The 26,494-nt window shown below is 42.0% G+C and overlaps 1 protein-coding gene across 1 annotated transcript in view; it reads left to right on the plus strand.

The window, feature by feature from the left end:
• The window catches only part of ADAMTSL1 (ADAMTS like 1), a 480,443-nt gene that overhangs the window by 348,942 nt on the left and 105,007 nt on the right, over nt 1–26,494 (plus strand). The window lies entirely within an intron of this gene.

The following is a 26,494-nucleotide window of genomic DNA, read 5'->3' on the forward strand; positions in this document are numbered from 1 at the left end:
TGAGGTCACATAGCCGCTCAGCTGGTGGCAGGGAAAAAGGGAACTGAGGTCTCCTAACCCCCAGATCATTGTTCCCCCTTCTCCCCACTGATGCTACCAACCCGGGCTCCCTTTCCTCAGATCTGGGCCGCGCAGCCTTTGTGGCGGTGTGTTGCATGTGTTTGTATTTATTCTTTTCCATTGCCGCTCCCGTCAGATGATTCAGTAGATGCTAGAAAAGCCGACATCACCCCACACTGACCTCATCCGTCCACGCCGGGATTATGTTGTCACACTGTTTTCCAGTCACACATGCTACTCCCTTGCATATCTGTTTAGCAGCAGTGTATCTACCCCATGACCTAAGGCTGATCTGGGAAGGGACCTTGAGCGGGACGCTTTGCAGAGAGGATGAAAGTCAACAAAGAATAAGGCGAGCTAAGGGGCCCTGGGGTGGATTACAGACTGATATTAATGCCTATTTTGTGTGTGTGTGTGAATAGAACATTTGCTTTGCTCCTAATGTATTCCAGTCACAATCTTTATGCCCCTCGTCGTTATACAGAGTCCAGATGCTCGGCACCCGTCTGGTTAATTCTCTTCTGCCTCACCCCCTCCCATCTGCCTTGGCCAGGGCACTGCTGACACCCTTCCAACTGCTGGCAAGTAGGGCTCTTACAGGATTAACTCTCTTGTTTATATTTATCCAGATACGGTTCAGCTCTGTCACAGACTAAATACCCTTTGTTCACCTGAATTTAATACGATTCACGGAAACCTGTCTGGAATTAAGCAAAGCAATTGTAACATCAGGCTTGTCTTCAGCTCTTTGAAGAGAAGCTATTGGAGGCTGCCAAAATATTCAAAGCCAGGGAAGAAAGAGAGCAGCCAGAGAGGCACCGGGGGAAAGGGAGAAAAGGAGCTGAGTGATGAAGTAGTTCACGCACACCACACCCAGGGCTTAGGAAGCTGCATCCATGGGCTTCAGTGGTGGGGTTTGTTCAGGTCTGCTAGCAGATCTGTCAAACAGTCCCTCTGAAAGGTAAGGCCCAAAATGGATACGCTGCTTTCAGACTGTATTTGTGTCTTTACCTGGGATTATCGTCTAGCCTGGTGTCAACGTCTGCACTCACAGTTTTAAGTGACTCACACCCTCTGCCAAACATTACTGACGAAGAGCAACAAGTTAGACCCGAGTTTTGTGATTCGTGACGCTTACAGACTAGTGAAGGCAATAGATGCACGCGTGACTACCTCGAATGCAGAGACAGTTACAGTTTCCTTCAAAGGTACCCCGCGTAGGCGTAGAAGATACAACCTAAATATAACGTAAATGGGTGCGGGCTGGCGGTTTGCAGGGGATAGATGTGGCGCATTTCTAAATCTTATTACCAGTTATACTGTTCATTAACCGTGTGACCTTGAACAAAGTGTATAACCTCAGAGTCTTTGTTCTCAGCTGTAAGAGTGAAATTAATCCTATTTCACCGGATTGTTGTGAGGTTAAATAAGATTGCACGTGTGAAAAAGCCCTCAGCCCAGTGCCAGGCACATAGTTCACACTCAATAAATGTTTCCTTTTCTTTCTCTAGCTCTCCTAAAATGAAACACATCCTGAAAACGATTTTAAAATGTGTAAAACATAAGCCCAACTTTGCTTCCACGTATTTTCCACTGTAAGTCTTCACACTGAAAATTTTCAAGTACGGACTTAGGAGCTGATTCAGCTCACTTGTGATCAAATCCTCGTGGTAAATCTCAGTGCTTCTGTGCCTTTAAAGACATTGTACAGTTTTTTCTGGGGTTTTTTTTTGGGGGGGGGGGGGTTTTACCTTGACTTCTATATAAATGCAGGCCAAAAGGAAAAACAAGAGTTTTCCTGAGGCTCCAGCACTCAGGTATCTCCATGATTTTATAAGAAATGTGTGGATTTGGGCCTCGCCTATGCACCTGAATCAACCAGATGCAGGGAAATTTGTTCGTAGTAATTCACAAGAGCAGGCGTAGCATGGCAGTTAAGCCTGCAGGCTCTGGAGCCTCATGGTCTGGATTTGAATCCTGGCTCTGTCACATCCAAGCTACGTAACCCTGAGCAGCTTCTTTACACTCTCTGACTCAGTTTCTTTATTTGTCATGTGGTGATAATAATAGTGTTTGACTCAGAAGGTTCTTGTGGAGATTAAATGCCTTCATCATGTAAAATGCTTATAAGTATGCCTAGCGTGTAGCAAGCGCTCAATACTCGTTAGCTCTTATTATTATTGTGAGGATAAAACAAAAGCCAGGTTATTTTTACGGTAGGGGAAACTCCTTTTCCGAGACCAGAATGCTCACAGACCTTTTGTAGAGCACCTCACTCTAATGTCTCAGCATCTCAATGTCAAGGGGGAAGCTGAATTAGCTATCTGAAAAGCGGTTGGAGTGCCTGGGTCCAGAGCAAGGGAGGTGGCTACACGAGGAACATTTCACATTAGCCAGAGGAAGGGAGGTCTGGTGAACCCTCCCTGGCCCATAACTGGACCTCTCCTGTTGAGTTGCCTCATCCTCGGAGCTGAGTGTGTTGTCAATTCTGCTTCTTAGGTACATTGTGGGTCCATTGGTACTCTCTACACAGTTTTTGCTTAAACATAGAAACAGCATTTAGTTTTAGACACACCAAACCTTCCTTGCTCTGCCCTGTTTGAGCCTGTAAGACATTGTCTTTAGAGCCCTTTGCTTCTCTCCAAACTCATCACTATGTGTTGATTTTATGTTTTAAGTCCCAAAGGTTTGAGAGTACTTTGCGAGTATGTCTAAGCATGGAGATGGCAATGTTTCCCTACCCACTTCCCTGGTTCCGGAAACTCACAGCCATGTAGACCCAGTGGCACAAAATTCCCTTCTGTCCTAAACTGACTTAATTGGATGCCTGTTTCACTGCTCAGAAGGTAAATGAGAGGGGAGGGTAGCAGGGGCTAGGGAGGAGTATAAGAATGTCACCAAAATGTCACATGCCTAACGTGTTGAAGAACTGATTACTTTGTGTGCGGGTTTAAACACAGGAAAAGAAGAGTTTCTGGTGTGTGCAAAGACAGGCACTAAGATCGGAGAGCCGTCTTGACTAGTCAGATTCAGCACTCAGCCAGAGTTGCTCAGAAGGCTTCCAGATCTGAATGGCGTAGGCAGCGTTTTGAAGGAAAGCAGTAGTTTCCTGGTAAATTGCTTCAGTCTGGATCAGTGGAGGGGAGCTTTACTTACCAATGCAGATGAGGCTTGTCCAGGTGTAAGCCATTGATGAGGTCATAGCCATAAGGGAAACGTTTTTGGTTGTCATTGATTTTATAAGATCACAAAAGAGATACTGTAAGGCCTGCTTGACATCATCAATGGAAAATGAGAAGAAGATGGGGGCTGAGGGATGAGTGTATCTTTCATTGAAAGGAGAGAACACAGATGAGCTCATGCAAAGTTTTCACAGGAAAAGAGAGACAGAAAATATTCCTCCTTTCCTGGCATGTTTTTCTGCGTTTTTATGGGTTGAATAGCTGACACATATTGTGTCTAATAAAGAGATCACAGAAACCTCACTGGGAAAATAAAAATAAAAGGCAGTTGTTGTTGTTTTTTAATTCTTCTTTCTCGGCCCCCTCCTCATGATTTAGTAACTGCAATAAAAGACAAGCAGTTTTGTAAGCTTTTCATAACGTAAGTCATTTCAAATTGGCATTTCTGAATTTTTCATCCAGCCACTGTTAAGCAGAGGAGGATTTTGCTTCATAGAGAGAGAGCCTCAGAGATGGGTTTGTCACCAAGAGGAAAGACCGACAAAGGAAAGACCGACAAAGGAAGGTTTGCCCCAGTGTACTAACTAGATCAGAGGGAAAGGCACACAAGTTTGGCTGACTTCCCAGCGGTGCTCTGAGCAACAGGGTAATGGCCACTGACTGATTCAAGCTGCCATCAAGGGACTTCATTATCTAATACAATACCAGGTAACCAGGTTCCTTAAGTTTTCCTCAATATGTATAGATGCGTAGCTTTTAGAGAATTCAGGTAAAATGGATGAGAGTATAGCAGGAGAATCCAACTTACTCCGCTCCCCAGTAGACTAGAGGAAACAAACAAGGAAGCACAAATGATCTAGGCTAACCCATCTCACATCCTGAAAAAGCAATTCCCACATCTGTCCAATGGAATGAAGGAAGGGTGGGTGGTTGGACATGTAGTGGGTTCCATATCCTTGGTTGTTTCTAGGAGAGGCTGTAACATCATGCAGCTGTACTGGGTATGGGGTCCCTCGTCTAGGACTCTGCAGCGGAACATACATAAGAAGTTAGGTCAGCACCACTTGCTGCGACCTGGGGAGTTGTCAACTTCAACTGAATGATCAGAAGAGGTAATGGCAGTAACCTGAGTAACCTGACACGCTGGCATTGGCAAAAATATCTTTAGGGAATGGTGATTGAACCAAGGGAGGAGAAGGAAGCCATGCAGCCTGGGGACGTGCAAGAAAGGGCAGTCTAAGCCCTACCCGCTTCCTTAGATCCTAAGGGCCCTGCAATATTGATACCAAAGGCACACCAACTAAACAGAATCACAAAGGGGGAGAAATGCCAAGTCCTTCTCACTTTTTCGTGCAAGATAATTAATTAGTAGTCACAGTGTGGACCCTGACTCATCAAGAAAAGGTTAAATTTGGTTAAAACTGTTTTATCAGCTTTATTGAGGTATAGGTTACATCCCGTAATATTCACCCATTGTAAGTGTTCAATTCAGTGATATTTTAGCAAATTTTTAAAGTTCTGTAACCACCACAGCAAACCAAGGTTATTGTTTGCTGAAAAACTCCGTGGAGGTATAATTCATATACTATACAAGTCAACCATTTAAAGTAAAAGCCATTCAGTGGCTTTTAGTACAGAGTTCTGCATCCATCACCACACTCAATTTTAGAACATTTTCATTATCCCCAAATAAACTGCCCACTTCTTAGCCATCATTCCCCAATGCCCCATTTCCTCCAGCCCTAGGTAACTACTAATATACTCTGTCTTCATAGATCTGCCTATTCTAGACACTTCAGATAAATAGAGTAACGCATGGTGCTTTGTTACTGACTTAGCATCATATGTTCAGGATTCACGCATTTTGTGGCACGTATGCTGCATTCCTTTTCATGGTGGAATAATATTCCGTGGTATGAAGATACCACATCTTCCGTTTGTCAGTTGATGGACATTTGGGTTGTTTCCAGTTTTTGGCTGTCATGAATAATGTGCAAGTTTTTGTGTAGACATGTTTTCATTTCTCTTGGGTATATCTACCTAAAAGTAGAATTGCTGGATTGTGTGGCACATGTATGTTTAACTTTTTAAGAAACTGTCAACTGTGTTCCAAAGTACCTGCCCCATTTTAATTTCCATCAGCAGTGTATGAGGATTCCAGTTTCTCCACATCCTCATCAATGCTTGTTACTGTCTATTTTTTTAATTACAGCCATCCTCATGGATGTAAAGTGATAATTCATTGTGATTTTAATTTCCATTTCCCTAGTGACTAACGATGTTTTCACGTGCTTATTCGTTGTTTATATATCTTCTTTGTTGGAATAGTAACTTTGGTGATAAAGACAGTGTATATGGCCTGTGTGTTCATTTTTTATTGCTGCCCTAACAAATTACCACAAGCTTAGAGTCCTAAAACAACACAAATATATTATCTTACAGTTCTGTAGGTCAGAAGTCCAGTACAGTCTCACCAGGATAAAATCAAGGTGTCAACAGGGTACACTCCTTTCTGTAAACTCCAGGAGAAAATGCTTTCCCTGTTCATTTGGATTGTTGGCAGAATTTAGGTCATTGTGACCTACAACTATGGTGCCTGTTTTAACTGAGTGTTATTCCCAGGTTCTAGAGGCTGCTGCATTCCTTAGCCCTTGGCCCTCTTCCTCTATCTTCAAAGCTAGCAGTTGGGGGTTGAGTCTCTCTCATGTTGCCTCTCTCTGACAAACTCTTCAGTCTCCCTCTTTCAATTTTAAGAGCTCAAGTGGTTAGACTGGCCCACCTAAATAATCTAGAATAATCTCCCTCTCGTAAAGTCAGTTCATTAGCAACCTTAACTGCAGGGAATTGCAACTTTAATTCCCTTTTGTCATGTAATATAACATAGTCACAGATTCCAAGGCTTAGAATGTGGACAGCTTTGGGGGGGGGGGGGGGCGGCGCATTATTCTGCCTACCACACCCTGTCTGAAGGGCACACCTCATTTTCATCTTACTAATGTCAAAGGAAAACACAAATCTAATGTTGGTAGACCTTCCAATGTTTGCATATAAGCCAGACCAAAACACACACACGCCTGCACACACACGCACACACACACGCACACACACGCACGTGCACACACACACGCCTTCTGTTTTTAATCTCTCCACTTTTTTACCGAGCCCAACTAAATCAAATTTTTAAAAAATTCTTTCCAGACCAAACATGTCAGTGGTCTGCACATAGCCTGGAGGCTACCAGTGCCCTCTGGTTAATTCATCCATTTTCTATATTCCCTGCTCATATATTACACCTCATTGCCCAGTATAGTCAAGAGTGTTACTAAAGTGTAATAATTTATTTTATTAGATTACACTAAAACCATGTAATGATTTGGATGGGAGAGAAATATTTATTTTTTTACTACTCCTAAAAAGGAAACTTATTGTAACAATAGAATAGGTAAGAAAGATTTTAGGGAAAGTATTTGCCTCATTACAAAACTTAGAGCAGATTTAGAACTATAAACTTGTGTCCTTATTGTAAACAGAGGGGTTTTAAATAGATGCACACTTGGGTCTTTTTTTAGATCTAAAAGTTCTATGAATCTCTTACATACAAATAAAGTACAGCAATCTCCACCCACCACTACCAGCTCTAAACTCCCTTTACTTGGAATTCTAACATTTGCAAATTCTATAATTTACTTCCTTTATCTTTGGGAGACTAGAAGACTAGATGGCAAAGAAGGACAGCTTTTGCAATAAAACCTAGGAAAAATTACAGATGACGGGGAAAGGTATCAGAGGACGGGTAAGGAGAAAGGGTGTAGAGCTGACTAAAAGGTCAAACAGTGATACAGGAGCCAGGAAGTGGGAGTGAAGGAGACCTTGCAAGAGAGACAGCAGGACAGGAAGGAGTTAAAAATTCCTGAGCTATGAAATGTGAAAGGCACTTGGAAGGAGAACCAGGCTAAAGAAAATATCATGCATTTTAATATGACTATTATCTGTAACAAAGCAACTCTTGTTGAAATTGCCAGGTAGCCACATCCTGAAAAGTTTCTGGCCAGCAAGGGATAGTAACTGGCCATTAATAGTCAGGACCCTTCATTACTGATTTCAAATGTACAAGATGTTGTTGGTATTTTTAGAAAAGTTTTCATAGGTTCATAAGACAAGTTTTCGTAGGTTCATACTGATTGTGGTTCCTTAAACTTCATTTGACTCGTGAGTTCTTCAGTTTGTCAACTGGGAATTCTCATTTCAGGGGGTTTTCACAGATTTCACTCCGGTGGCCCTTCTGAGAGACGTATGATAATTGCAGTGTAAGCAGAGGCTAGCATTTCTTAAGGTGTTGCTTTCATATTCTCACTGATTACAAGGCATTATCCATGGATTAAATCTGGATTAAGTACAATTTGCTTAGTTTTAGGTGGTGAAAATATGTGAAATTTATAACACCTTATCGCTGTATACTCAAATATTTTAATTAGTGGGCGTCACTATCTTACTCACTTTTCTCTTGAATTAAGATCTGGGTCTCCTGTGGATCTCATTACAGTTTTCTTGAACAGAGTCATGGCGGCACCTGCAAGTCAGCCTGGCATGCGTTGTTTCACAACTTCTCTGGAAGTAGATACTTTCTGGGGACTCCAACAAGACCAGCCTTGGTGTGACTTGAAGCTTTGTCTGTCCGGAGACTGATACCAGTTTCAGGAGAAGCTGGAGTATTTAAATAATTTCTTCTTTGTTTAGCCTGAAACCCTCCCAGTTCTTCAAAATAGAAGCACTTGAGTTCCTTCTCACTAAAAGATTTGTTCTCTCTCCTCTTTCCTGTTTTTTCCTCTTTCTTTCTTTAAACTTGTCCTTTCTTTATGTTTTCTTGGTTTATCAGAAGTTCCCAATGCTGCTCCTCAGAGCATTTTCTCCATGTATCATAGCAAGGATAATGCTGATGATAGCTAACAATTATTCAAACTTCATGCTGTGCTAAGGAATAATCATTCATACAGTTTTACAAGCATTAATGTGCTTATTGCTCTCAGCAACTGTAGAAGTAGAAAACCAAGGCACAGGGAGACCAAATAACTTGCCTAAGGCCACTCAGCTATTGAGGGATGGAGTCTGAACACCTGCCACGCAGGCATCATTACTTATCATGCACTTTTGCTGCTCAGTCCTCCTGAACGTAACCCAGAATCCATTTCTGAGCAGTACTCCAGGAAGACTCTGTCAGTCGCTGCAATCATAATCTCAGGTCTATTTGCCATTTTTGTCTCCTCCCTGGAGTGCTTGGGTCATCTCCAAACCTGCCTCCTGCAGTCGTGGTTTCCAAAATTGCCCAGTTTCCCCGTCACCTTCAACAAGTCTTCTCATTCTCCTTGGGAGTGAATGCACGTGCACACTTCCTAGAATAGACTGCCTCTCACTCAACAGTGAGCCTCTGAAGACTTTGAAGTACAATCCAGTTTTTCCTCTATTTTTTAAATTTTTTAAATTTAATTTATCTTATATTGGAGTATAGTTGATTTACAATATTGTGTTAGTTTCTGGTGTACCGCAAAGTGATTCAGTTATACAAATACATATATCCATTCTTTCTCAAATTCTTTTCCCATGCAGGTTATTACAGAATATTGAGTAGAGTTCCCAGTGATATATAATAGGTCCTTGTTGATTATCTATTTTATATATAATAGTGTGTGTATGTTAATCCCAAACACCTAATTTATGCTTCCCCCACTTCATGTTTCCCCTTTGATACCCATAAGTTTGTTTTTGAAGTCTGTGGTCTGCTTCTGTTTTGTAAGTAAGTTCATTTGTATCTTTTTTTTTTTTTAAGATTCCATATGCAACTGATATCATATGATGATATTTGTCTTTCTCTGTCTGACTTACTTCACTTAGTATGATAATCTCTAGGTCAATCATGTTACTGTAAATGGCATTATTTCATTGTTTCTTATGGCTGAGTAGTATTCCATTGTATATATGTACCATATCTTCTTTTTTTTAATTTTTGAATTTTATTTTATTTTTTTATACAGCAGGTTCTCATTAGTCATCAGTTTTATACACATCAGTGTATACTTGTCAATCCCAATCACCCAATTCATCACACCACCATCCCCATCCCCCCACGGCTTTCCCCCGCTTGGTGTCCATACGTTTGTTCTCTACATCTGTGCCTCAACTTCTGACCTGCAAACTGGTCCATCTGTACCATTTTTCTAGGTTCCACATACATGTGTTATTATACGATATTTGTTTTTCTCTTTCTGACTTACGTCACTCTGTATGACAATCTCTAGATCCATCCACGTCTCAACAAATGGCCCAATTTCGTTCCTTTTTATGGCTGAGTAATATTCCATTGTATATATGTACCACATCTTCTTTATCCATTCGTCTGTCAGTGGGCATTTAGGTTGCTTCCATGACCTGGCTATTGTAAATAGTGCTGCAATGAACATTGGGGTGCATGCGTCTTTTTGAATTATGGTTTTCTCTGGGTATATGCCCAGTAGGGGGATTGCTGGATCATATGGTAATTCTGTCTTTAGTTTTTTAAGGAACCTACATACAGTTCTCCATAGTGGCTGTATCAATTTACATTCCCACCAACATTGCAGGAGGGTTCCCTTTTCTCCACACCCTCTCCAGTATTTATTGTTTGTAGATTTTTTGATGATGGCCATTCTGACCGTTGTGAGATGATATCTCATTGTATATTTGATTTGCACTTCTCTAATGATTAACGATGTTGAGCATTCTTTCATGTGTTTGTTGGCAATCTGTAAACCTTTTTGGAGAAATGTCTATTTAGATCTTCTGCCCATTTTTGGATTGGGTTGTTTGTTTTTTTGATACTGAGCTGCATGAGTTGCTCGTAAATCTTGGAGATTAATCCTTGGTCAGTTGCTTCATTTGCAAATATTTTCTTCCATTCTGAGGGTTGTCTTTTGGTCTTGTTTATGGTTTCCTTTGCTGTGCAAAAGCTTTGAAGTTTCATTAGGTCCCATTTGTTTATTTTTGTTTTTATTTCCATTCCTGTAGGAGGTGGGTCAAAAAGGATCTTGCTGTGATTTATGTCATAGAATGTTCTGCCTATGTTTTCCTTCAATAGTTTGATAGTGTCTGGCCTTACGTTTAGGTCTTTAATCCATCTTGAGTTTATTTTTGTGTATGGTGTTAGGGAGTGTTCTAATTTCATTCTTTTACGTGTAGCTGTCCAGTTTTCCCAGCACCACTTATTGAAGAGGCTGTCTTTTCTCCACTGTATATTCTTGCCTCCTTTTTCAAAGATAAGGTGACCATATGTGCGTGGGTTTATCTCTGAGCTTTCTATCCTGTTCCATTGATCTATATTTCTGTTTTTGTGCCACTACCATACTGTTTTGATTACTGTTGCTTTGTAGTATAGTCTGAAGTCAGGGAGCCTGATTCTTCCATCTCCATTTTTCTTTCTCAAGATTGCTTTGGCTATTTGAGGTCTTTTGTGTTGCCATACAAATTTTAAGATGTTTTGTTCTAGTTCCGTAAAAAATACCATTGGTAATTTCATAGGGATTGCATTGAATCTGTAGATTGCTTTGGGTGGTAGAGTTGTTTCCACAATATTGATTCTTCCAATGCAAGACCATGGTATATCTCTACATCTGTTGGTATCATTTTTAATTTCCTTCATTAGTGTCTTATAGTTTCCTGCATACAGGCCTTTTGTCTGCCTAGGTGGGTTTATTCCTAGGTATTTTATTCTTTTTGTTGCAATGGTAAATGGGAGTATTTTCTTAATTTCACTTTCAGATTTTTCATCATTAGTGTATAGCAATGCCAGAGATTTCTGTGCATTAATTTTGTATCCTGCTACTTTACCAAATTCATTGATTAGCTCTAGTAGTTTTCTGGTGGCATCTTTAGGATTCTCTATGTATAGTATCATGTCATCTGCAAACAGTGACAGTTTTACTTCTTCTTTTCCAATTTGCATTCCTTTTATTTCTTTTTCTTCTCTGATTACCGTGGCTAAAACTTCCAAAACTATGTTGAATAATAGTGGTGTGAGTGGACATCCTTGTCTTGCTCCTGATCTTAGAGGAAATGCTTTCAGTTTTTCACCATTGAGAATGATGTTTGCTGTGGGTATGTCATATATGGCCTTTATTATGTTGACAAAAGTTACCTCTATGCCTACTTTCTTCAGAGTTTTTATCATAAATGAGTGTTGAATTTTGTCGAAAGCTTTCTCTGCATCGATTGAGATGATCTTATGGTTTTTCTCCTTCAATTTGTTAATATGGGGTATCACATTGATTGCTTTGCGTATGTTGAAGATTCCTTGCATTCCTGGAATAAACCCCACTTGATCATAGTGTATGATCCTTTTAATGTGCTGTTGGATTCTGTTTGTTAGTATTTTGTTGAGGATTTTTGCATCTATGTTCATCAGTGATATTGGCCTGTAGTTTTCTTTCTTTGTGACATCCTTGTCTGGTTTTGGTATCAGGGTGATGGTGGCCTAATAGAATGAGTTTGGGAGTGTTCCTTCCTCTGCAATTTTTTGGAGGAGTTTGAGAAAGATGGGTGTTAGCTCTTCTCTAAATGTTTGATAGAATGTGCCTATGAAGCCATCTGGTCCTGGGCTCTTGTTTGTTGGAAGATTTTTAATCACAGTTTCAATTTCAGTGCTTGTGATTAGTCTGTTCATATTTTCTGTTTCTTCCTAGTTCAGTCTCGGAATGCTGTGCATTTCTAAGAATTTGTCTATTTCTTCCAGGTTGTCCATTTTATTGGCATAGAGTTGCTTGTAGTAATGTCTCATGATCCTTTGTATTTCTGCAGTGTCAGTTTTTACTTCTCCTTTTTCATTTCTAATTCTATTGATTTGAGTCTTCTCCCTTTTTTTCTGGATGAGTCTGGCTAATGGTTTATCAATTTTGTTTATCTTCTCAAGAACCAGCTTTTTGTTTTATTGATCTTTGCTATCGTTTCCTTCATTTCTTTTTCATTTATTTCTGATCTGATCTTTATGATTTCTTTCCTTCTGCTAACTTTGGGGTTTTTTTCTTCTTCTTTCACTAATTGCTTTAGGTGCAAGGTTATGTTGTTTATTCGAGATGTTTCCTATTTCTTAATGTAGGATTGTATTGCTATAAACTTCCCTCTTAGAACTGCCTTTTCTGCATCCCATAGGTTTTTGGTCATCGTCTTTTCATTGTCATTTGTTTCTAGGTATTTTTGGAATTCCTCTTTGATTTCTCCAGTGATCTCTTGGTTATTAAGTAGTGTATTGTTTAGCCTCCACGTGTTTGTATTTTTTACAGATTTTTTCCTGTAATTGATATCTAGTCTCATAGCGTTGTGGTTGGAAAAGATATTTGATATGATTTAAATTTTCTTAAATTTACCAAGGCTTGATTTGTGACCCAAGATATGATCTATCCTGGAGAATGTTCCATGAGCACCTGAGAAGAAAGTGTATTCTGTTGTTTTTGGATGGAATGTCCTATATATATATCAATTAAGTCCATCTTGTTTAATGTATCATTTAAAGCTTGTGTTTCCTTATTTATTTTCATTTTGGATGATCTGTCCATTGGTGAAAGTGGGGTGTTAAAGTCCCCCACTACGATTGTGTTACTATCGATTTCCCCTTTTATGGCTGTTAGTATTTTCCTCATGTACTGATTTGCTTCTATATTGGGTGCATAAATATTTACAATTGTTATATCTTCTTCTTGGATTGATCCCTTCATCATTATGTAGTGTCCTTCTTTGCCTCTTGTAATAGTCTTTGTTTTAAAGTCTATTTTGTCTGATATGAGAATTGCCAGTCCAGCTTTCTTTTGATTTCCATTTGCATGGAATATCTTTTTCTATCCCCTCACTTTTAGTCTGTATGTGTGCCTAGGTCTGAAGTGGGTCTCTTGTAGACAGCATATATACAGCTCTTGTTTTTGTTTCCATTCAGCCAGTCTATGTCTTTTGGCTGGAGCATTTAATCCATTTACATTTAAGGTAATATCGATATGTATATTCCTATTCCCCTTTTCTTAATTGTTTTGGGTTTGTTATTGTAGGTCTTTTCCTTCTCTTGTTTCCTGCCTAGAGAAGTTCCTTTAGCATTTCTTGTAAAGCTTGTTTGATGGTGCTGAATTCTCTTAGCTTTTGCTTGTCTCTAAAGGTTTTAATTTCTCCATCAAATCTGAATGAGATCCTTGCAGCTAGAATAATCTTGGTTGTAGGTTTTTCTCCTTCGTCACTTTAAATATGTCCTGTCAGTCCTTTCTGGCTTACAGAGTTTCTGCTGAGAGATTAGCTATTACCCTTATGGGGATTCCCTTGTGTGTTATTTGTTGTTTTTCCCTTGCTGCTCTTAATATGTTTTCTTTGTACTTAATTTTTGATAGTTTGATTAATATGTGTCTTGACATGTTTCTCCTTGGATTTATCCTGTATGGGACTCTCTGTGTTTCCTGGACTTGATTAACTATTTCCTTTCCCATATTAGGAAAGTTTTCAACTCTAATCTCTTCAAGTATTTTCTCAGACCCTTTCTTTTTCTCTTCTTCTTCTGGGATCCCTATAATTCAAATGTGGGTGCATTTAATATTGTCCCAGAGGTCACTGAGACTGTCCTCAGATCTTTTCATTCTTTTTCCTTTATTCTGCTCTGCAGTAGTTATTTCCACTATTTTATCTTCCCGGTCACTTATCCGTTCTTCTGCCTCAGTTATTCTGCTATTGATCCCTTCTCGAGAATTTTTAATTTCATTTATTGTGTTTCTCACCATTGTTTGTTTGCTCTTTAGTTCTTCTAGATCCTTGTTAAACGTTTCTTGTATTTTCTTCATTCTATTTCCAAGATTTTGGATCATCTTTACTGTCATTATTCTGAATTCTTTTTCAGGTAGACTGCCTGTTTCCTCTTCATTTGTTAGATCTGGTGGGTTTTTACCTTGCTCTTTCATCTGTGGTGTGTTTTTCTGTCTTCTCATTTTGCTTAACTTACTGTGTTTGGGGTCTCCTTTTCACAGGCTGCAGGTTCGTAGTTCCCATTGTTTTTGTTATCTCTCCCCAGTGTTTAAGGTTGCTTCAGTGGGTTGTGTAGGCTTCCTGGTGGAGGGGGCTAGTGCCTGTGTTCTGTTGGATGAGGCTGGATCTTGTCTTTCTGGTGGGCTGGTCCATGTCTGGTCATGTGTTTTGGGGTGTCTGGCCTTATGATTTTAGGCACCCTCTCTGCTAATGGATGTGGTTGTGTTCCTGTCTTTCTAGTTTTTTGGCATAGGTTGTCCAGCACGGTAGCTTGCTGGTCGTTGAGTGAAGCTGGGTCTTGGCCTTGAGATGGAGATCTCTGGGAGAGTTTTGCTGTTTGATATTACGTGGAGCTGGGAGGTCTCTTGTGGACCAGTGTCTAGACGTTGGCTCTCCCAACTCAGAGACACAGCACTGACTCCTGGCTGGAGCACCAAGAGCCTTTCATCCACAGGGCTCAGAATAAAAGGGAAAAAAAATAGAAAGAAAGAGGATAAAATAAAATAAAGTAAAATAAAATAAGATAAAGTTGTTAAAATAAAAAAATAATTATTAAGAAAAAAATTTGAAAAGTAAAAAAAAATGGACGGACAGAACCCTAGGACAAATGGTAAAAGCAAAGCTGTACGGACAAAATCCCATGCAGAAGCATACGTATACACACTCACAAAAAGAGAAAAAGGGGAAAATATATGTGTATCTTTGATCCCAGAGTCTACCTCCTCAATTTGGGATGATTCGTAGTCTATTCAGGTATTCCACAGATGCAGCGTACATCACGTTGATTGTGGAGCTTTAATCCACTGCTCCTGAGGCTGCTGGGAGAAATTTCCCTTTCTCTTCTCTGTTTGCACAGTCCCACGGTTTATCTTTGGATTTGGCCCTGCCTCTGCATGTAGGTTGCCTGAGGGTGTCTGTTCTTCGCTCAGACAGGATGAGGTTAAAGGAGCAGCTGATTTGGGGGTGCTGGCTCACTCAGGCCGAGGGGAAGGAGGGGTGCGGATGTGGGGTGAACCTGCGGGATATGAGGCCATTGTGACGTTGCAACAGCCTGAGGCCTGCCATGCGTTCTCCCGGGGAAGTTGTCCCTGGATCACGGGACCCTGGCAGTGGCAGGCTGCACAGGCTCCCAGGAGGGTAGGTGGGCATAGTGACCTGTGCTCACACACAGGCTTCTTGGTGGCTACAGCAGCGGCCTTAGCGTCCCATGCCCGTCTCTGGGGTCAGCGCTGATAGCCGTGGCTCGCGCCCGTCTCTGGAGCTCCTTTAAGCGGTGCTCTTAATCCCCTCTCCTCACGCACCAGGAAACAAAGAGGCAAGAAAAAGTCTCTTGTCTCTTCGGCAGCTCCAGACTTTTCCCGGACTCCCTCCCGGCTAGCCATGGCACACTAATCCCTTCAGGCTGTGTTCACGCCGCCAACCCCAGTCCTCTCCCTAGGATCTAAGCTCCGAAGCCCGAGCCGCAGCTCGCAGCCACCGCCTACCCCGGCGGGTGAGCAGACAAGCCCCTTGGGCTGCTGAGTGCTGGTCGGCACTGATCCTCTGTGCAGGAATCTCTCCGCTTTGCCCTCCGCCCCCCTGTTGCTGCGCTCTCCTCCATTGCTAGAAGCTTCCCCACTCCGCCACCTGTAGTCTCCACCCGCGAAGGGGCTTCCTAATGTTTGGACACCTTTCCTCCTTCACAGCTCCCTCTCACTGGTGCAGGTCCCTTCCCTATTCTTTTGTCTCTGTTTTTTTCTTTTGCCGTACCCAGGTACGTGGGGAGTTTCTTGCCTTTTGGGAAGTCTGAGGTCTTCTGCCAGCGTTCAGTAGGTGTTCTATAGGAGCAGTTCCACACCTAGATGTATTTCTGATGTATCTGTGGGGAGGAAGGTGATCTCTGTGTCTTACTCTTCTGGCATCCTCAGGATCCCCCATAGATTTTGGATCATCGTGTTTTCATTGTCATTTGTCTCTAGGTATTTTTTTATTTCTTCAGTGATCTTTTGGTTATTTAGTAATGTATTGTTTAGCCTCCATGTGTTTGTATATTTCTTATGTTTTTTTTCCCTGTAATTCATTTCTAATCTCATAGCGTTGTGGTCAGAAAAGATGCTCGATATGATTTCAGTTTTCCTAAATTTACTGAGGTTTGATTTGTGACCCAAGATGTGATCTATCCTGGAGAATGTTCCATGAGCACTTGAGAAGAAAGTGTAATCTGCTGTTTTTGGATGGAATGTCCTATAAATATCAACTAAATCTATCTGGTCTATTGTGTCATTTAAAGTTTCTGTTTCCTCATTTGTTTTCATTTTGGATGATCTGTCCATTGGTGTAATTGAGGTGTTAAAGTCCCCCACTATTATTGTGTTACTGTCGATTTCCTCTTTTATAGCTGTTAGCAGTTGCCTTATGTATTGAGGTGCTCCTATGTTAGGTGCATATATATTTATAATTGTTATATTTTCTTCTTGGATTGATCCCTTGATCATTATGTAGTGTCCTTCTTTGTCTCTTGTAATAGTCTTTATTATAAAGTCTATTTTATCTGATATGAGTATTGCTACTCCTGCTTTCATTTGATTTCCATTTGCATGGAATAACTTTTTCCATTCCCTCACTTTCAGTCTGTATGTGTCCCTAGATCTGAAATGGCTCTCTTGTAGACAACACGTATGTGGATATTGTTTTTGTAACCATTCGGCCAGTCTTTGTCTTTTGGTTGGAACATTTAATCCATTTACATTTAAGGTAATTATCAATATGTATGTTCATATTGCCATTATGTTAATTGTTTTGGTTTTGCTTTTGCAGGTCTTTTTTCTTCCCTTCCTCTTTGGTTCTCTTCTCTTGTGATTTGGTGACTATCTTTAGTGTTTTATTTGGATTGTTTTTCTCTTTTTTTTCCTGTGTGTCTATTGTAGATTTTTGGTTTGTGTCTACCATGAGGTTTTGATATAGCAGTCTATATTTATACAAGATTGTTTTAAGTTACTGCTCTCTTAATTTAAAACGCATTTCCAATATCCTGTGTTTGTACTTTACTCTTCTCACAATTGCTGGTTCTGATATCATATTTGTGTGTAAATGATTTCCTACCTCTACTGTATGTTTGCCTTTACTGGCGAGCTTTCCCCTTCATAATTTTCTTGTTTCTAGTTGTGTCCTTTTCTTTTCCTCTTAGAGAAGTTCCTTTAGCATTTGTTGTAAAGCTGGTCTGGTGGTCCTGAGTTCTCTTAGCTTTTGCTTGTCTGTAATGCATTTCATTTCTCCATCGAATCTGAATAAGAGCCTTGCAGGATAGAATACTCCTGGTTGTAGGTTCTCCCCTTTCATCACTTTAAATATATGGTGCCACTCCTTTCTGGCCTGCAGAATTTCTACTGAAAAATCAGCTGATGTCCTTATGGGGATTCCCTTGTATGTTATTTGTTTCTTTTCCCTTGTTGCTTTTAATATTTTCTCTGTCTTTAATTTTTGTTAGTTTGGTTAATATGTGTCTTGGTATGTTCCTCCTTGGGTTTATCCTGTATGGAATTCTCTGTTCTTCTTGGACTTGAGTGTTTCCTTTCCCATGTTAGGGAAGTTTTCGTCTATAATCTCTTCAAACATTTTCTCAGGCCCTTTCTCTGTCTTCTCTTTTTGGGACCCCTATAATGTGAACATTGTTGCATTTAATCTTGTGTCTGTGGTCCCTGAAACGGTCCTTATTTCTTTCATTCTTTTTTCTTTATTCTGTTCCATGGCAGTGATTTCCACCACTCTGTCTTCCAGGTCACTTATTTGTTCTGCCTCATTTATTCTGCTATTGGTTCCTTCTATTGTACTTTTCATTTCAGTCATTGTATTGTTCATCTCTGTTTGTTTATTCTTTAAGTCTTCTAGCTCTTTACTGAACATATCTTGTATCTTCTCAGTCTGTGCCTCCATTCATTTCCCAAGATCTTGGATCATCTTTACTGTCATAACTCTGAATGCTTTTTCAGGTAGATTGCCTATCTCCACTTCACTTAGTTGTTCTTCTGGGTTTTTATCTGGTTCCTTCATCCGGACCATATTTCTCTGCCATCTCATTTTGTCTAACTTCACGCTTTTGTGGTCTCCTTTTTGCAGGCTGCAGGGTTGTAGTTCCTCTTGCTTCTGTTTTCTGCCCCCTGGTAGGTGAGATTTATCCAGGGTTTTATGCAGGCTTCCTGGTGGGAGGGACTGGTGCCTACCCACTGGTGGGTGGAGCTGGGTCTTGTCCCTCTGGTGGGCAGGGTTGCGTCAAGGGGTGTGTTTAGAGGTGGCTCTGGCTCAGGACAACTTTAGGCACCCTGTCTGCTGATGGTTGGGGCTGTGTTCCCACCTTGTTGGTTGCTTGGCCTAAGGCATCCCAGCACTGGAGCCTGCAGGCTGTTGGGTGGGGCCAGATCTCAGTGCCAAAATGGCAACCTCCAGGAGAGCTCACACCAATGAATATTCACTGGGCCCTCCACCACCAGTGTCTTTGCCCCTACAGTGAGGCACAGCCGACCTCTGCCTCCCCAGGTGACCCTCCAAGACCCCCAGTAGGTTTAACCCAGGCTCCTATGGAGTCACTGCTTTGTGCTGGGTCCCAGTGCACGTGAAATCTTACGTGCGCCCTCCAAGAGTGGAGTCTCTCTTTCCCCCCTCTCCTGTGGAGCTCCTGCAATCAAGCCCCACTGGCCTTCAAAGCCAAATGGTTTAAGGCTCTTCCTCCTGATGCCATACCCTGAGGCTGGGGAGCTTGATGTGGAGCTCAGAACTCTCACTCATGTGGGAGAACTTCTGCAATGTAATTATTTTCCATTTTGTGGGTTGCCTCCCCTACCCTGGCGTGTATGGGATTTGATTATATCATGAAAGTGCCCCTCCTACCATCTCTTTATGGCTTCCACTTTGTCTTTGGATGTAAAATATCTCTTGTGGTAGGTTCCAGTCTTTTTTGTCAGTGGTTGTTCAGCAGTTAGTTGTGATTTTGGTGTTTCCGTGAGAGAGGGTGAGCTCAATTCCTTCTACTCTGCCATCTTGTCCAGAACTGAGGGGCCACTTTTAGTTTGGATGCTTGGTGCCTCTTTCTTCGGCATGTGCTGGCTGTCATCCCCTTGGTATGGGGCATACAGGTGCAGCCACCTGTGCACGCTCAGATGGTGGGGGCCGCGATCAGTGCCCGCTCGTGGGTCTTCTGCCTCCGGCAGCCCGCACACCCCTGGGACAGCTGGGGTAGCTATTGGCACCTGCTCCTGGGTCTCTTGGCAGTGGCAGCAGGGGCAGTGATTACCGTCTGCTCATAGCCCATGTGCTCTTCCCGGATGGCATGGGCAGAGATTGGCATCTGCTCGTGGGTGTCAGAGTGGCGGCAGCAGCTCAAGCACTCCTTGGACAGCAGGGCCAGCACTTGGCACTTACTTGTGGGTCTCATAGTGGCAGCAGTGCCCCACACACTCCTGGGACGGCGGAGGCAGCACTTGGCACCTGCTTGCGGGTCTTGTAGCAGCAGCAGCAGCAGTGCACACACTCCTGGGACTCTTAGCGGTGGTGGCGGCCCATGCCCGCCTCTGGAGCCCAAGATAGCAATAGCATCTCATGCCTGCCCCCAGAGGTCATGTAGGCTGTGTCCTGTTGCCTGAGAGTGTGCACAGAGAAAGAAGCTCCTATGGTGGTCCCGCCCCTTTCCTCCCGTGCCCCCGCAACAATGGTGCCTTGCCTCTCTGGTGGGCCAAGCCTTCTTCCAAGTATGCCCTCAGTTGCCACATTCCAGCCTCTTCAGGCTGTCTTGGTGCAGCCGACCCCAGTCCTCTCTCTGAATCTGACCTCCAAAGCCCAAACTCCAGCATCCAGCACCCCCTGCACCAGTGGACAAGCGTCTGAGACTGGGGAGCACAGGGCGGTGTTACCGACCATCTGTGCAGGTCACTGTTTTGCCTACCTCAAACCAGCTGCTGCGCTGTCCTCTGAGGCTCCAAAGCTCCCCCTCCATCCAGGCTGATCTTCCCACTAGTGAGGCGACTTCCCAGGGTGCAGGAACCTTTTTTCCTTCACAGCTTCCTCCCTGGGGTGCAAGTCCCATCCCAATTCCTTTCTCTCTTTTTTCTTTTTTCTTTTGTCCTACCCAGTTACATGGAGGTTTTCTTGCCCTTTCGGAAGTCTGAGGTCTTCTGCCAGTGTTCAGTAGATGTTCTGTGTGAGTCGTTCCACTTGTAGATTTTTTTTTTTTTTTTTTCGGTATGCAGGCCTCTCACTTGTTGTGGCCTCTCCCATTGCGGAGCACATTCTCCAGACGCGCAGGCTCAGCAGCCATGGCTCACGGGCCCAGCCGCTCCGTGGCATGTGGGATCTTCCCGGACTTGGGCACAAACCCGTGTCCCCTGCATCAGCAGGCGGACCCTCAACCACTGCGCCACCAGGGAAGCCCCTAGATGTATTTTTGATGTACTTGTTGCGGTCAGTGAGCTCCGTGTCCTTCTCCTCTGCCATCTTGATCCCCCCCTCCGATTTTTTTTTTTTTTGAAGTATAGTTGATTTGCAATATTTTCGGTGTACTGCAAAGTCATTCAGTTATACATATATACATAGGTATGTATTCTTTTTCAGATTCTCTTCCATTATAAGTTATTACAAGGTACTGAATATAGTTCCCTATGCTATACAGTAGATCCTTGTTATTTTTGATGGCTAAGAATCGTAGAGAACCATTTTCAAATGCCATTTGTGACTCATAATGTTAGAAGAGTTGAAAGAAGACCTGTGTGATTCATTCATTCAGTAATTAAACATGGATTAATTAGCATCTGTGCTAATTTGGCGCTTTTTTCTGTTTGCCTATCTCACAAACAAAACCATAAATATTTGACAGTTAAAATATGATAGACTTTTTTCTCACTCACCTAACGTCTAAAACAAATTATCGCACAAGAGGTTTTTTGTGGTTTGGGTCAAGAAGTGGTACACTTGACTTCTGCTCCTGTTCCATTTGCTACATTTCACTGTCTTGCCCACCCCTAACTGCAGAGAGGCTGGTAAATGATCTGACCGTGTGCCTAGGAAGAAGAAGAAAAGTATTTTGTTGGTAGCAGATCCATCTCTGCCATCGCTTCTAAAATGGAAGGCATTGTGCTGTTGAAAACGAAGCTGCTGTTAGCGGAGGCCTCGACTTCAGCCCTAAGAAAAAGTTACTTACAATGCTCTCTGTTCTTGGCTCCGCTCAAAAAACAAGCCTTCATCTCCTCTGGCTCCTCTCTCCATCTCCATCTCCTTGATACTGGGCCAAAGCTATTTTTCAAGCACATATGTTCAGATTTTTTCCCATTGGGTTTTGATTTTACCCAGAGTCACACATGAGCGAAAGAGGTGTGAGCCAGAGCCCAGACTGTGCACAGGAATGTATTTCCAAGATTTGCTCCTAGGGCTGCTCATCTGTCCCTGCCTGTCTCTCCAGCTACTGGTCCTTCCAGGTCAGGACAGTGCCTGTTTGGTCGAAGGCCTCTGCTCTAAAGGCAACACAAGATGGCACTCCTCCACATCAGTGCATTGACATGCAAGTGTTAGTGGACCTCAGGTGCACCCTTGTACCAGGGCTCCCCTTGCTTACCACTGAGGCTCTGGATCCCCTGTTCCATGTCGCTTGAACAGGAGCCATAATCCAAAAGCTCAAGGGTATGATGAGGTCTAAAGGAAATGAACAATAAATCATTCTCTTAATGCTTTCTTTTCTGTCTGACTCTGTTGAGGAGACTTGATTCCTTATATTGGGCCTGATAAATTGAAAAGCTTGCCTTTGTTTCTGTTTCCTTGTTCTTCTTATATATATGCAGATATAAAACTAAGCATAATCTCCTTTGATGTATAGCTCTCATGCGACTATAACACCAATTTACAGATTCAATGAAAGAGTAATCTGTAAACCCTACCAATTTCCAGAAATCAACACGAATGTAATCTGCTAGCTGATGCTGACCCACAGAGATGACATGGTGGACATGGGCCTGATGTCTGAGGCTCTGCCCACACTGCAGAGGCTCTGTGATCATGGCTCAGCCTCTTTTTTTTGTTTTGCCTATTGTGAGAAGCTTTTCGGTCAGGCATGCCATGACCTTTTTTAGCATTCTCTTAGCACAAATACATAATTTAGCACTTCACTCCCTCTCTGCATCTCTGTTCTTTTTTCTTCTTAGTTGATTTCCGTAATTAAAATAATACTAGCTAATGGGATTATAATCAAGCATAAACATAGGCGTGGCATCACACAGCAGTACTCACCTCACTAGGTGACTATCTAGGTGATCTAAAGTGGACTTAAATTATTTTTGTTTTGATTTTTAGTTGACCATTAAAATAAGAATTCCAACCTGAAATTTTCTTTTTTTTTTAAGTTTTATTGAAGTATAGTTGATTTACAATGTTGTGTTAGTTTCAGGTGTACAGGGAAGTGAATCAGTTATACATATACATATATCCATTCTTTTTTAGATTCTTTTCCCATATAGATTATTACAGAGTATTGAGTAGAGTTCCCTGTGCTATACAGTAGCTCCTTATTAGTTATCTATTTTATATATAGCAGTTTGTATATGTTAATCCCAATCTCCAAATTTATTATTTCCCCCCCATGTTTCCCCTTTGGTATCCTTAAGTTTGATTTCCAGATCTGTGAGTCTGTTTCTGTTTTATAAATAAGTTCATTTGTATCATTTTTTTAGATTCCATATATAAGTGAAATAAGATGATATTTGTCTTTCTCTGACTTACTTCCCCTAATAAAACAATCTTTAAGTCCATACATGTTGCTGCAAATGGCATTATGTCATTCTTTTTTATGGCTGAGTGATATTCCATTTTATATATGTACACATCTTCTTTATCTATTCCTCTGTTGATAGACATTTAGGTTGCTTCCAGGTCTTGGCTATTGTAAACAGTGCTGCAGTGAACGTTGGAGTACATGTGTCCAACCTGAAATTTTCTAATATTGAACTAATGGGCTCTCAAAAAAACCTTAGCTCTTACCAGGACTCAAGAAAAACTAGCACAGTGTAATTCACTGATTATCAAACCTGGCTGAATGTCAGAACCACCTCAGAACTTGTTCAAAATAGAGATTAGAGCTTCCATCCCACCACCTGAGATTCAGGTTTAGTAGGTCTAAGAGTGCAACTCAATAATATGTACAAGCTTTTTCTAATAGATGTAAGAGGGTCAGTTGATTAAGGACACTGTTTTCAGTATAAACTTCTATTAATTGTAGATACTTGGGTTACTCTGTGCTTTGTCTTAACAATGGATTATGAAGGTAATGAGAACGCATAATTAGCCTGTGCTAACAACAGCGCCTCTAGTGACAGGATGAAAGGTTGTTACTTTTCAGCAAAAGCTCAATATAATTAATTAAGGGCTGGATTTAATTCAGTGACATTTGAATTTTATAGCTATACACTTGCAGCTATAAAAACCACCTTTATTACTAAACCACCTTTTTTTCCTATAGGAAAAACAGCTTGGTAATTGTGAGTCTGAAACTGGTCCCTAACTTGCTTTTTCCCCATTGGCACAGTTGTTTTTATTACACACAGTGAGGCAACTATTATATATAGTAGGACAGATTATGTTTTTAACAAGTGCCCTGGGGGTTCTGAGGCAGATAGTCCACAGACAAGGATTTGGGATCTCCAGTTACAAGCACTGGACTTGAGGTTGAAGTTGTGGGGTCTCCTTCAGTCCTACTACTTGCTTGCTCTCTGGCCTTGGACAAACCATTGGGCCTTTCTGAGCCTAAGTTCCTCATCTATATAAAAGATGGAAATTCTTTACCTGACTCTCAGGGTTGTTACGACAACAAAAAAAAATTCAGATAATGTGCATAGTACACCGTATGCACACATATATTCATTTACGAGATATTTATTGAGGACCTACTATATGCCGGGACTGAGTGGTAGGAACAAAGAAGAGAACAAGAGGGATGTGATCCCTGATTTTATGAAAGTTACATGGTGAGGGGTGGGAGGCAGAAAACACACAAGTAAGGTAAAATTTTGATAGTTCTAGTGTTTAGGGAGAAAATAAAATTGGCATTGAGCTACGTAATGACTGGTAAGGGAGGGAAGGCATGTATGCTTTAGAAAGGCCCGAGTAGGAGGTGATATTTGTGTGGAGACGTGAATGACCAGAAGAAAATAACTGTGCAGAAGTCTTCAGGTGGAGGATATCAGGGAAAGGGAACAGCTGGGACAAGCGTGCTGATGTTCTGAAAGGAGGGACCGAAGGGCAGTGTGGCTGCAACAACAGTGATCGACTGGAAGTGTGGCCTCAGGGAGGTAGAGGGGAGGGTAAACATCTGGGCCTGAACACATAGGGGATGGTTGGGCATGAAAAGGAGCTTGAAATTTCGCTCTAACTGCACTGAAAAAGCACTAGATAATTTAAGCAGAGGACTTGTGTGATCGGCTGCATGTGGTGGGAGCAAGGAGACCAGTTAGGCTGTGGAACAGTCCACCAGAGAACATGGCGGCATCAGATTATAGCAACGGAGGGACTGGTAGATTTAGGGTATAGTTGACGTGCGAGCCGAGAGCTTCTTAGGGTCAGGAGGTCAGGTAGATATACCCGTATTAATTGTGTCGTTCCCGCTGCAGTCTCTCGTTACCACCCTGCATTAGTCTCAGAAAGCATTATAGTACGAAATCACTCACCTCCACATCAGGTCATACATAATGTCAAACACGTTGAATATAGGTGAGATAAGGAGAAGGAGCCCAGTCAAACCAGACAGACAGCCTGTGCACATACCCAAAGGGGAACTCCTCAGCACCTGCCTCAAGCTTCTGTCCCTAAACATAGTGATAGTTCTAATGCGCTAATAACTCATGCCTAGAAGGCAATTAAAGGGGAGAGGAAAAGAAAGAAGGACAGCTTCTGATATGAAGCTGTGTGACAGTGCAAGCGGGAAGAAAGGATAGATAGATGACGGAGAAAACAAAAAGTATGAAAAGCAGGTGTGATCCAAAGGGCATTGGCGAATTATGGTTTTCTTCACAGTTAATGAAGGCGCACAGAAGAGTGAATGCCATTGTAGATTGTCCTGCCTATAAAATGGTTGAAACAAGATTAAATCCATTTGGCTTACAACAAATTAAGCTTTGGGTGTATGAAAATGATCTCAAGTGGACCCTTATTTCGCCAAGGTGCTCGATAAATGAATCTTTTCATTTTCTTTGTGGTCATGTACATGAAGTGCTGTATTTTTATCGCCAGCTGATAAAGGCCTATTAAAGTGTGATGTACACAGAACTTCCACTTACGGGAAGCTGCCATAGATGTATTTTTTCCTTATTCCTCCTGGTAAATGCAACTAAAATCCTGACATTGTATATAAAACAAACATAAGAAGACTGAAAAGGAGAGAGGAGAAAACAGACTGGCTAGGGACCTTGGGTACTGAGGAATGACACAATTGTGACTTCATTGGGTTTTCTGGGCTGTTTGTTTGTTTACCTCATAAAGCCCAAACTTGGAGCTGAAGAAGGCGGCTGCCAGGAAATGCCACAGAAACAGAAAAAAATGTCCCAGCTTAAGCCTGCTTCCTCTACCCAAAGGAACAGGAAAGGGGCAACCTAGCAGGATAGAAAACTAGAAAATGCTGCTCTACTCCAAACACCACCCACACCAGCAAAGCCTGAATGGGAAGGCTGGACTCCTCGTAAGACTGAAACATGGTTCCCCAACACCCCCATGGACATGGCGTCAGAGAAGATGGATTTTATCCCCACAGGGACACAATGTGGAGACCACATGGGGATCCTAGACTTCTGCCCTCATCCTGGAGTGTCCCTCTTCCTCTTCCCGCTGGGGTGGTGGTAGAGAAAGCCTCCTGGAGAGTTAGAACTTTCACTCATCACCAGCAGTAACAAGGCTTCTCCCACGGCAGGGTCAGTGGAGAGCAGCCGGGGGCAACAGAAGCTCTACCCAGGTCCAGCAGTTAAGAGGAGCCCCCCCACGTGGGTCACAAAGGAAGCCAAGTGGAGAACCTGGACTTCTACTTCCACTGGGTAGTAACCAGGTGGCATCTCCCTGCTCCCCGACCTGAGTGGTTTCAGAGAACAGCAGCTAAAACAGATTGAAATAAGGTCCAGAGTTGTATAAGAGGATATGAAAATGTCCAGGTTTCAACCGAAAAATCACCCATCATACTAAAAACCTACTTTTAACACTTTCATTCAATGTAGTGATGGAAGTTCTATCCAGTGAAATAATCC

Source organism: Phocoena sinus, chromosome 6 (genome assembly GCF_008692025.1).
Source record: "Phocoena sinus isolate mPhoSin1 chromosome 6, mPhoSin1.pri, whole genome shotgun sequence".
NCBI lineage: Eukaryota > Metazoa > Chordata > Mammalia > Artiodactyla > Phocoenidae > Phocoena > Phocoena sinus.